The following is a 10,575-nucleotide window of genomic DNA, read 5'->3' on the forward strand; positions in this document are numbered from 1 at the left end:
TCAAAAAATTATTTTCTTAATGCCTGTTGGAATGTTACATAATTTTTTTCCTAGCATCATTGCCAGAATTCCTATCTTCATCCCAGTGCCGGTGAAGACAAAGATAAAACCAAACTACAGCTTCTTCGGTAGCTATCAACAAACTGTATAAACTGATGCATCAGTGAATAATAACTCAACAAGTAATGCTCAATCAAGGAGTAGATTTACTTTGGGAAGAAATGGACATATTGACAGATTCCTCTACTTTGAACTGCTTGCAGAACTTGCCTGGACTATGTATCACTTGTATGCATTGTGAACTATCTGTTGGTGCAGCGAATTGTGGTAATGCTGACATCTTTGCTGATGGTGTCACCGGTGGTACAATTTTTCAAAGGAGCCCTCAATTGGCTTGGTGTCATGGCATTTTTCATCCTCCTCCCTTCTACTAGTGATGGTCTAAAATTTGGGGGCCAACAGAGGTGAGGCAAAGAACCTCACCCCCCCATTGGCACCAAGGACAAGTTTGGGGGCCAACAGAGGTGAGGCAAAGAACCTCACCCCCCCACTGGTGCAAAGGCCTATCCACAAGTATGGCTGTATGCTGGACCGGTAGTCAGTGACGGGTATGATCCGATTGCAGTGGTACCAACCTAAGACAGGAGGCTGACGCCTAGAGGTCAGTTCATCCGATGACGGGTAAGGACCATATGTTGAATTGGACTACCTAACAGGCACGGTCCCTAAGCCACATTACTTGTTGTTTATTTAAACAGAAGGGGGGAGATGCTGAGAGCCACAGCCGAGTCTGTATGGCCCCTGGCATTTTGCCAACAGTATTGATTGACAGGCAAGGCGTTAATATCCGCCTCTGCCGCTACTTTTGAGTTCTAGCGCTAATTTTGAGTTCTCGCGCTATTTTTAGTTCTCACGGGGATTCCCCGGGAGTTCCCATTGGTTGTCGAAGTGCAGGAGGAGGGTTTTCCCGGATAGTTATTTCCGGCTGGGGCTTGCTGGAGGAGCCTCGTGGCTTTTCGGGAGGATTCCCCGGGAGCGTGTGTGAGGTTTGTTTCTTGCAGTAAAAAAATAAAGTCTGTTCTTGCTTCGGTGGCTTGATTTGTGCCCAGCCAGACTGCGGCATACGACTATCAATGTCAGTATCCTGGTTGTGATATGGTACTACAGTTTTGTAAGATGTTACCATTAGGGAATACTGGGTAAACTGTACAGTGGATCTCTCTGATTTCTTAGGACTGCATGTGAATCCATAGTTAACTCATAATAAAAAGTTTAATTTGTAAAATAGGATGGGATACAGAGAAAGTGATGCTTAGAGGGAAATTCACAGCTTTAAATGTCTGTATCAGAAAAGGAGGGATCTAGCCAATAACCTATGCTTCTGTCTTAAGAAACCAGAAAAATAAGGGCAAACACTCAAAGCAAATGTAAGAAAGAGTAAACACGAGAATGGAAATCAATGAAACAGAAAAAAAATAGGCAAAATCAAAGGAATTAAAAGTGGGTTCTTTGAAAAGATCTATAAAATTGACAAAATTTAGCCGGGTGTGGTGGCACACACCTGTAATCCCAGCAGTTTGGGAGGCTGAGGCAGGAGGATCATGAGTTCAAAGCCAGCATTAGGAACAGCGAGGCACTAAACAACTCAGTGAGACCTTGTCTCTAAAATTAAAAAAAATTGACAAAACTTTAGCTAGATTGACCACATCAAAAAAAAAAAAAGAGAGAGAAGACATAAAATTACCAAAATCAGGCTGGGCACAGTGGTGCACACCTGTGTTTCTGGTAGAAATTGGGATCTGGTCCGTGTTCTACAGAGTGGAGGAATGAACACTGGGAACACTGAGATAAGAAAGTGAGCAGAAATTTATTATTATTATTATTATTATTATTATTATTATTATTATTATTTGGTACTGGGGATTGAGCCCAGGGACGTTTGACCACTAAGCCACATCCCTACCACATCCCTACCCCTTTTTTATATTTTATTTAGAGACAGGGTCTCGCTGAGTCACTTAGGACCTCACTAAATTGCTGAGGCTATCCTTGAACTTGTAATCCTCCTGCCTCAGCCTCCTGAGCCGCTGGGATTACAAGCTTGCATAATCACGTCCAGCTGCAAGCAGAAATTTATTAGGGAAAGTTAAGGTTCAAAAGTTTAAGAAAGCTCCCAAGGGAGAGTATGGAAGGGGCAAGAGTGCTGCTGTGGTTTCTTGCATTCCCTCTCCTAAAGGCACATGAGCGGAAGTTGACTGACCCCCTTATAACCCGTCCTTGAGATTTTAAATGTTGCAAGCACAGGCTCTGGCGAAATTGTATAATTGTCTTTTTGTGAGGAGTCTTGTCCCTTTTGGGAAACAGATGTTGTTTGACATGTTGGAGCATATCAAACGGCAGAGCATACCTCAAAGGATGATCCTCACATCCGTCCTCCTTATCAACCCCATCATTCTTTCCTGCTCTGACTGCCTATTTCCACTACCTCACCTGCAATCCCAGCTACTTGTGAGGCTGAAGCAGGAGGGTCACAGGTTCAAGGCCAGCCTGAGAAACTTAATGAGACCCTGTCTCAAAATAAAATAAAAAGGACTGGGGATGCCGCTCAGCAGTAGAGCCCTGCTGGGTTCAGTCCCTAGCACCAAGAAGAATAAAAGAAAGAAAAAAGAAACCCCCAAATCAGGAATGGAAGGCCACATGACTACCTACTCTACAGAAAATTAGGGATTATATCGACAATTTTATGCCCACACATTAGAAAACTTAGATGAAAGGGATAAATTTCTAAAAAGATACAGATTATCAAAATTAACCCAATAAGCAGTGAAAATATAAATATTCCTATAATGTAAAGTTGAATTAGTAATTTAAAATAGCCCCCAAAAGAACAGCTCAGTTCCAATAGCATTGTTGAATTTTTTTTCCTTTTTTTGTTTTCTTTTTTCCTTTCCTTTTTTTTTTTTTAAATCATACTAGGAATTGAACCCAAGGCTTCAAGCATGTTAGACAAGTACTCTACCATTAAGGTACATCTCCAGCCCTTTTAACTTTTTATTTTGAGATAAAGTCTCACTAAATTGCCCAAACTGACCTTGAATTTGAGATCCTTCTACCCCAACCTCTTGAGTGTCTGGGATTACAGGAATATGCCACCACACTCAGATTCCATCAAACATTAAATGAAATATTACTAGCCAGGCATGGTGGCACCTGCCTGTAATCTCAGTGGCTTGGGAGGCTGAGGCAAGAGGATTGCAAGTTCAAAGCCAGTCTCATCAATTTAGCAAGGCACTTAGCAACTCAGGAAGACTCTGTCTCTAATAAAATATTAAAAAAAAAAAAGGTCTGGGGGTGTGTCTCAGTGGTTAAGCACCCCTGGGTTCAATCCCCAGTACCAAAACAAAAGAAATATTACCAATCCTTCAAAAACTTTCAGAAAGAAGAGGGGGAATTGGGTCCAGTGGCACACGGCTATAATTCCAGCAACTCGGGAGGCTAAAGCAGAAGAATTTCAAGTTTGAGGCCAGCCTCAGCAACTTGGTGAGATCTTGTCTAAAAAAATAAAAAATAAAAAGGACTGGGATATAGGAGGTAAAGCACCCTTGAGATCAATCCCTAGTGAAAGAGAAAGAGAGGAAGTGAGGAAGGAAGGAAGGAAGGAAGGAATGGAGGGAGGGATGGAGGGAGGGAAAAGGAGGGGACGGGATGGGAGGGGATGGGAGGGGAGGGAGGGAAATAAGGAAAATAGAGGGAGATAGAATATTTCCCAATTAATTCTGAGATCAGTATAACTCCATACCATACCAATATCAGAAAAAAATCACAAGAAAACTGAAGATTGATATTCTTATTAACATAGATAACAAGAATCCTTAACAAAATATTAACCAATTGAATTGATAAACAATTATACAGCTGGGCACAGTGGTGCACACCTGAAATCCTAGTGGCTCAAGAGGCTGAGATAGAAGGATCGAGAGTTCAAAGCCAGCCTTAACAACAGTGAGGTGCTAAACAACTCAGTAAGACCCAGTCTCTAAATAAAATACAAAATAAGGCTGGAAAGATGGTTCAGTAATCGAGTGCCCTTGAGTTCAATCCCTGGTATACTCCCCCCCCCCAAAAAAAAAAAACAATTATACACTATGTTTAAGTGGGATTTATCTTTGGTATACAAGACTGATATAAAATCAATATGTGGCCGGGCATGGTGGTGCATGTCTGTAATTCCAGCGGCTCTCTAGGCTGAGACAGGAGGATCGTGAGTTCAAAACCAGCCTCAGCAAAAAGTGAGGCACTAAGCAATTCAGTGATACCCTATCTCTAAATAAATAAAATACAAAATAGGGCTGAGAATGTAGCTCAGTGGTCGAGTGCCTCTGAGTTCAATCCCTGGTATCAAAATATATATATGATCTACATATGACCAATATATGAAAATTAACTTTTTTTTTTTAACCCAGGGCCTCCATACTAGGCAAACAGACAACCACTGCATTATACCCTCAGCCCTTTTTTTTTGGGGGGGGGGTACTGGGGATTGAACTCAGGGGCTCTTGACCACTGACTCACATCCCCAGCCTTATTTTGTATTTTTTTTTTTTAATTTAGAGACAGGGTCTCACTGAGTTGCTTAGCACCTCACTTTTGCTGAGGCTGGCTTTTGAACATATGATACTCCTGCCTCAGCCTCCTAAGCTGCTGGGATTACAGGTGGGTGCCACTGTGCCTAGCCTTTTTTTTTTTTTTTTGAGACAGGATCTCCCTAGATGGCCCAGGTTGTCCTGAAATCTTTGAATTTGTGATCTTCCTCTATCTCAGCTTCCAGAGAGGCCAGGATTACAGGCGTGTGCCACTGCACCCAGCTTCAACTGAATGTTTATATACAATCAATAACCCAGAACTGAAATTTTAAAAACTAGCCAGGTGTGGTGGCACATGTCTGTAAGCCTGAATACTTGGGAGGCTGAAACAGGAGGATTGAAAGTTTGAGGCCAGACTTGGCAATTTATTTAAAACCTTAAATTAAAAAAATGTAACCTCGGGCTGGAGATGTGGCTCAGCGGTAGCGCGCTCGCCTGGCATGCGTGCGGCCCGGGTTCGGTCCTCAGCACCACATACCAACAAAGATGTTGTGTCCACCGAGAACTAAAAAATAAATATTAAAAATTCTCTCTCTCTCTCTCTCTCTCTCCTCTCTCACTCTCTCTTTAAAAAAAAAAAATGTAACCTCGTTGTACTTGATTGCTCAGCTATCTTCACAGCCCCACATGCTTGGGGGAAGGGGGAGGAACTTCTCTACAGTAAGATTTTTTTTTAAAATAAGAAAAAATAATAAACTTAGTTTCTGTACAAGAAAAAAAAATTTAAATAAAAATTTAAAATTAGAGATTTTGAGGCTAGAATTGTGGCTCAGAGGTACAGCACTTGCCTAGCACGGGCGGGACCCAGGTTCCATCCTCAGCACCACATAAAAATAAAGGCATTGTGTTGTGTCCATCTACACCTAAAAAATAAATATTTTTTAAAAAGTAGAGATTTCATGAAGTTGAAAATTGACCTTGTGAAAAAAGATTAATATATCCTTGGAAAAGTAGGCCATGAATCATAATAGTATTTGATAGGAAACTGAGATAAGATTATGGGATTAGTGTTTTTTTTTTAATATTTACTGTTTAGTTGTAAGTGGACACAATACCTTTATTTTATTTTTAGGTGATGCTAAGGATTGAACCCAATGCCTCACACGTGTTAGGCAAGAGCTCTTCCTCTGAGTCACAACCCCAGCCCTGGGATTAGTGTTTTTGAGAATACAAACCACTGGACTAATGGGTTTTGTTGTATTTTTATACCCTTTGGAGAAGGTTGAATATGATTATTAATCATGAGGTCTCTAAGATTTAAGAGAATTCACAAGAGAAAGAAGTCTTGTTTGAGGTATTCATATTATGTTACTATCACTAAAATGCGTTTCTAGTTAGTTGAAGTTCCTACTGTGACATTCTTTTGGGGGCTGGTACTGGAGATTGAACTCAGGGGCACTCGACCACTGAGCGACATCCCTAGTCCTAATTTGTATTTTATTTAAAAACAGGTTCTCATGGAACTGCTTAGCGCCTTGCTGTTGCTGAGGCTGGCTTTGAACTTTCGATTCTCCCAAGCCACTGAGATTACAGGCATGCGCCACGGTGCCTGGCTACTGTGACATTCATGATATACATATCTTTTTTTTTTTTTTTTTTGTAGCACAGAGGATTAAATCCTGGGGTGCTTTACCACTGAGCTACATCCCCAGTTCTTTTATTTATTTATTTTTTGAGACAGGGTCACACTAAGTTGCTTAGGGCCTCACTAAATTGCCAAGGTGGGCTTCATACTTCGTCAGCCTTCCAAGTCCCTGGGGTTACAGGTCTGTGCCACCGTGTCCAGTTTACGCAATATCATTTTAAACAGATTTATTGTTACCTCTTTGTAGTACAGTACTTACCGTTATGACTTCTATTGTCTTTTTATATGTTTATTGTGGAGAATATATTATTCACTATAAAGTTGTCACAAGAAATTATGTTTGGTAGAAAGTATTTGTTATAGGAAAATAGATTGTAAATCAGCTCAACAGAGGCTTTTTTTGGTTGTTTTTTTTTTTAAATTTTTTTTTAGTTGTAGATGGGCCTTTATTTTATTTATTTATTTTTCTGTGATGCTGGGGATCGAACCCAGTGCCTCACATGTGCTAGGCAAATGCTTTACCACTGAGCTACAGCCCCAGCCCCATCAATAGAGGCTAATACACAAGTGGCATGAATTCACTTGTTAGTTTTGGCTTTCTTCCTATGAAGCTGTTAGAGAAAATAAACTTGATTCCAACAGATTCTATGCTAACATTGATGTGGCACTTATTTCCTTGACACACCTCTTTTTTTTTTCTTTTGTAATACTGTGAATTAAACCCAGGGGCACTCCACCACTGAGCTTACATCCCTGGCCCTTTCTTTTTGTCATACTGGGAACTGAACCCAGGGTATTGTGCACGCTAGGCAAATGCGTTAAAACTGAGCTACATCCCCAGCCCTTCTTCGTATTTTTTATTGTGAGACAGAGTCTTGGTTAAATTGCTGATGCTGGCCTCTAACTTGCGATTCTCCTGCCTCAGACTCCTGAGTTGCTAGGATTATAGGTATGCACCAGTGTCTAGCTCAGCTTTTTTATTTTATTTTACTTTTTTTAGTTCTTGAAGGGATTTAATTTACTTATATGTGGTGCTGAAAATCGAACCCTGTGCCTCACACATACTAGGCAAGCACTCTACCGCTGAGCCACAACCCCAGCCACTAAACTTTTTTTCTTAAGGGTCTTAAGTTTCTTGTTTTGCCTTCTTCACTTCAATTACTAAAATAATCCATATTTTCTTTGTTCATAATCTTGTCTCAATAAAAATTAAATCCTAAATGACTTTTTTTGGGGGGGGGGGCGGGGAGTACTGAACCCAGGAGCACTTTACCACAGAACTACATTCTAAGCCCTTTTTTATTTTGAAATAGGGTCTTGTTAAGTTGCTTAGAGCTTTGCCAAATTGCTGAGGCTGGCCTCAAATTTTTGATCCTCCTGCTTTAACCTCCCATGTTGCTAGGTGTGGACAACACCACACCTAGCATGACTAGCTATTTTGATTACAAAAAGTCTTATTGCAGAGATTAATATTCCCATGCCTTAGAAATGTAGTAAATTTTGTTCTTTTCCCTATTAAAAAAAAAAGTATACCCTTTCCCTGACATGGATGCTGCCTATAGCATTTATTTCTGTAATTTCACATTTGGTTGTAAAGCTTGTTTCAATGACTGCCCTATCCCTGCATCAATACCACACTTATAAATATATTTATAAATGCAAATGTTGTAGTTTTATATATTCTAAAATATGGTTATCAACGCTCCAATCATAATTGTTTTAAAAATTTATTATTCTTGTGAATTTACTTTTCCAAATCTTTCAATTCAGCTGGGTAAGTTCTTTTAAAAAACCATAGTAAGCTGAGTGTGGTACACACACCTGTAATCCCAGTGACTTGGGAGGCTGAGACAGGAGGATTGCAAGCTTGAGGCCAACCTCAGCAATTTAGCAAGGCCCTAATTCAATAAGACCCTGTGTCAAAATTAAAAAGGGCTGAGGATGTAGCTCAGTGGTAAAGTGCCCCTGGGTTCAATCCCCAGCACCCCCACCCCACCCAAAAAAGCCCTACTGAGAATTTTAGTAGAAAAATATAGGAGGCACAGTCATCTGTACAATATTCAGTATTCCCAATCCAATACTGTTTACTTTATCAGTCATATCCTCCTCTTTTTTTTTTTATACTTTTTTTTTTTTAAAGAGAGAGTGAGAGAGGAGAGAGAGAGGAGAGAGAGAGAATTTTCAACATTTATTTTTTAGTTCTCGGCGGACACAACATCTTTGTTGGTATGTGGTGCTGAGGATCGAACCCGGGCCGCACGCATGCCAGGCGAGCGCGCTACCGCTGAGCCACATCTCCAGCCCTCCTCCTCTTTTATATATAAAAAAAAATCAGTACTGAGGATTGAACCCAGGGCCTTGTACAAGCTAAGTAAGCCTCTACCACTTAGTTATTTCCCATCTTTTTTTTTCCTATTTATATAACAGTGGAATGCATTACAATTCTTATTACACATATAGAGCACAATTTTTCATCTCTGGTTGTATACAAAGTATATTCACACCAATTCGTGTCTTCATACATGTACTTTGGATAGTGATGTCCATCACATTCCACCATGATTTATAACCCCATGTCCCCTCCCTTCCCCTCCAACCCCTCTGCCCTATCTGGAGTCCATCTATTCCTCTCATGCTCCCTCTCCCTATCCCACTATGAATCAGAGAAAAAATTCAGCATTTTTTTGGGGGGGGGGGATAGGCTAACTTCATTTAGCATTATCTTCTCCAACACCATCCATTTACCTGCAAATGCCATGATTTTATTCTATTTTATTGCTGAGTAATATCCCATTGTGTATATATGGCACATTTTTTTATCCATTCATCTACTGAAGGGCATCTAGGTTGGTTCCACAGTTTAGCTATTTTGAATTGTGCTGCTATAAACATTGATGTGGCTGTGTCCCTGTAGTATGCTCTTTTTAAGTCCTTTGGGTATAGACCCAGGAGAGGGATAGCTGGGTCAAATGGTGGTTTTATTCCCAATTTTCCAAGAAATCTCCATACTGCTTTCCATACTGGCTGCACCAATTTGCAGTTACACCAGCAATGTATGAGTGTGCCTTTTTCCCCACATCCTCACCAACACTTATTGTTGTTTGTCTTCATAATAACTTCCATTCTCACTGGAGTGAGATGAAATCTTAGAGTGGTTTTGATTTGCATTTCTCTAATTGCTAGTGATGATAAACATTTTTTCATATTTTGTCGATTGTATATCATCTTCTGAGAAGTGTCTATTCAGGTCCTTGGCCCACTTATTAATTGGATTATTTGTGTGTGTGTGTGTGTGGAGGGGTTTTTTTTGGTGTTTTAACTTTTTGAGTTCTTTATATACCCTAGAGATTAGTGCTTTATCTGATGTGTGAGGGGTAAAGATTTGCTCCCAAGATGTAGGCTCTCTATTCACCTCACAGATTGTTTCTTTTGCTAAGAAACTTTTTAGTTTGATTCCGTCCCATTTATTGATTCTTGAGTTTAATTCTTGCACCAAAGGAGTCTTGTTAAGGAAGTTGGGGCCTAATCCCACATGATGGAGATTAGGGCCTACTTTTTCTTCTATTAGACACAAGGTCTCTGGTTTTATTCCTAAGTCTTTGATCCATTTTGAGTTTTGTGCATGGTGAGAGGTAGGGGTTTAATTTCATTTTGTTGCATATGGATTTCCAGTTTTCCCTGCACCATTTGTTGAAAAGGCCATCTTTTCTCCAATTCATGTTTTTGGCACCTTTGTCTAATACAAAATAATTGTAATTTTGTGGGTTAGTCTCTGTGTCCTGTATTCTGTACCATTGGTCTACCAGTCTGTTTTGGTGCCAACCCCATGCTGTTTTTGTTACTATTGCTCTGTACTATAGTTTAAGGTCTGGTATAGTGATGCCACCTGCTTCACTCTTCTTGCTAAGCATTGCTTTAGCTATTCTGGGACTCATTTTTTCCAGATGAATTTCATGATTGCTTTTTCTATTTCTATGAGGAACATCATTGGGATTTTGATCAGAATTGCATTAAATCTGTATAGTGCTTTTGGATGTATGGTCATTACAGAACCCTAAAGAAGTCAAAGATGGAAAGATCTACCTTGCCCTTGGATAGGCATAATTAATATTATCAAAATGACTATTTCCCATCTTTTAAAAAATTGTTTTTAGACAAGGCCTTGCTAGCTGAGGCCGACCTTAAATTTATGATTCTCCTGCCTCAGCCTCCAGAATTGCTCGGATTACAGAAGGGCACCACCATGCCCAGTAGAGTGGTCATTTTAAAATAACCTGTCTTATGAGTACCAATCTGTTAAGGATATCTGCTTTATCTTTGGTAATTTAAAAAAAAATATAACAGGGC

Source organism: Urocitellus parryii, chromosome X, assembly GCF_045843805.1.
Source record: "Urocitellus parryii isolate mUroPar1 chromosome X, mUroPar1.hap1, whole genome shotgun sequence".
In the NCBI taxonomy this organism is placed as follows: Eukaryota; Metazoa; Chordata; class Mammalia; order Rodentia; family Sciuridae; genus Urocitellus; species Urocitellus parryii.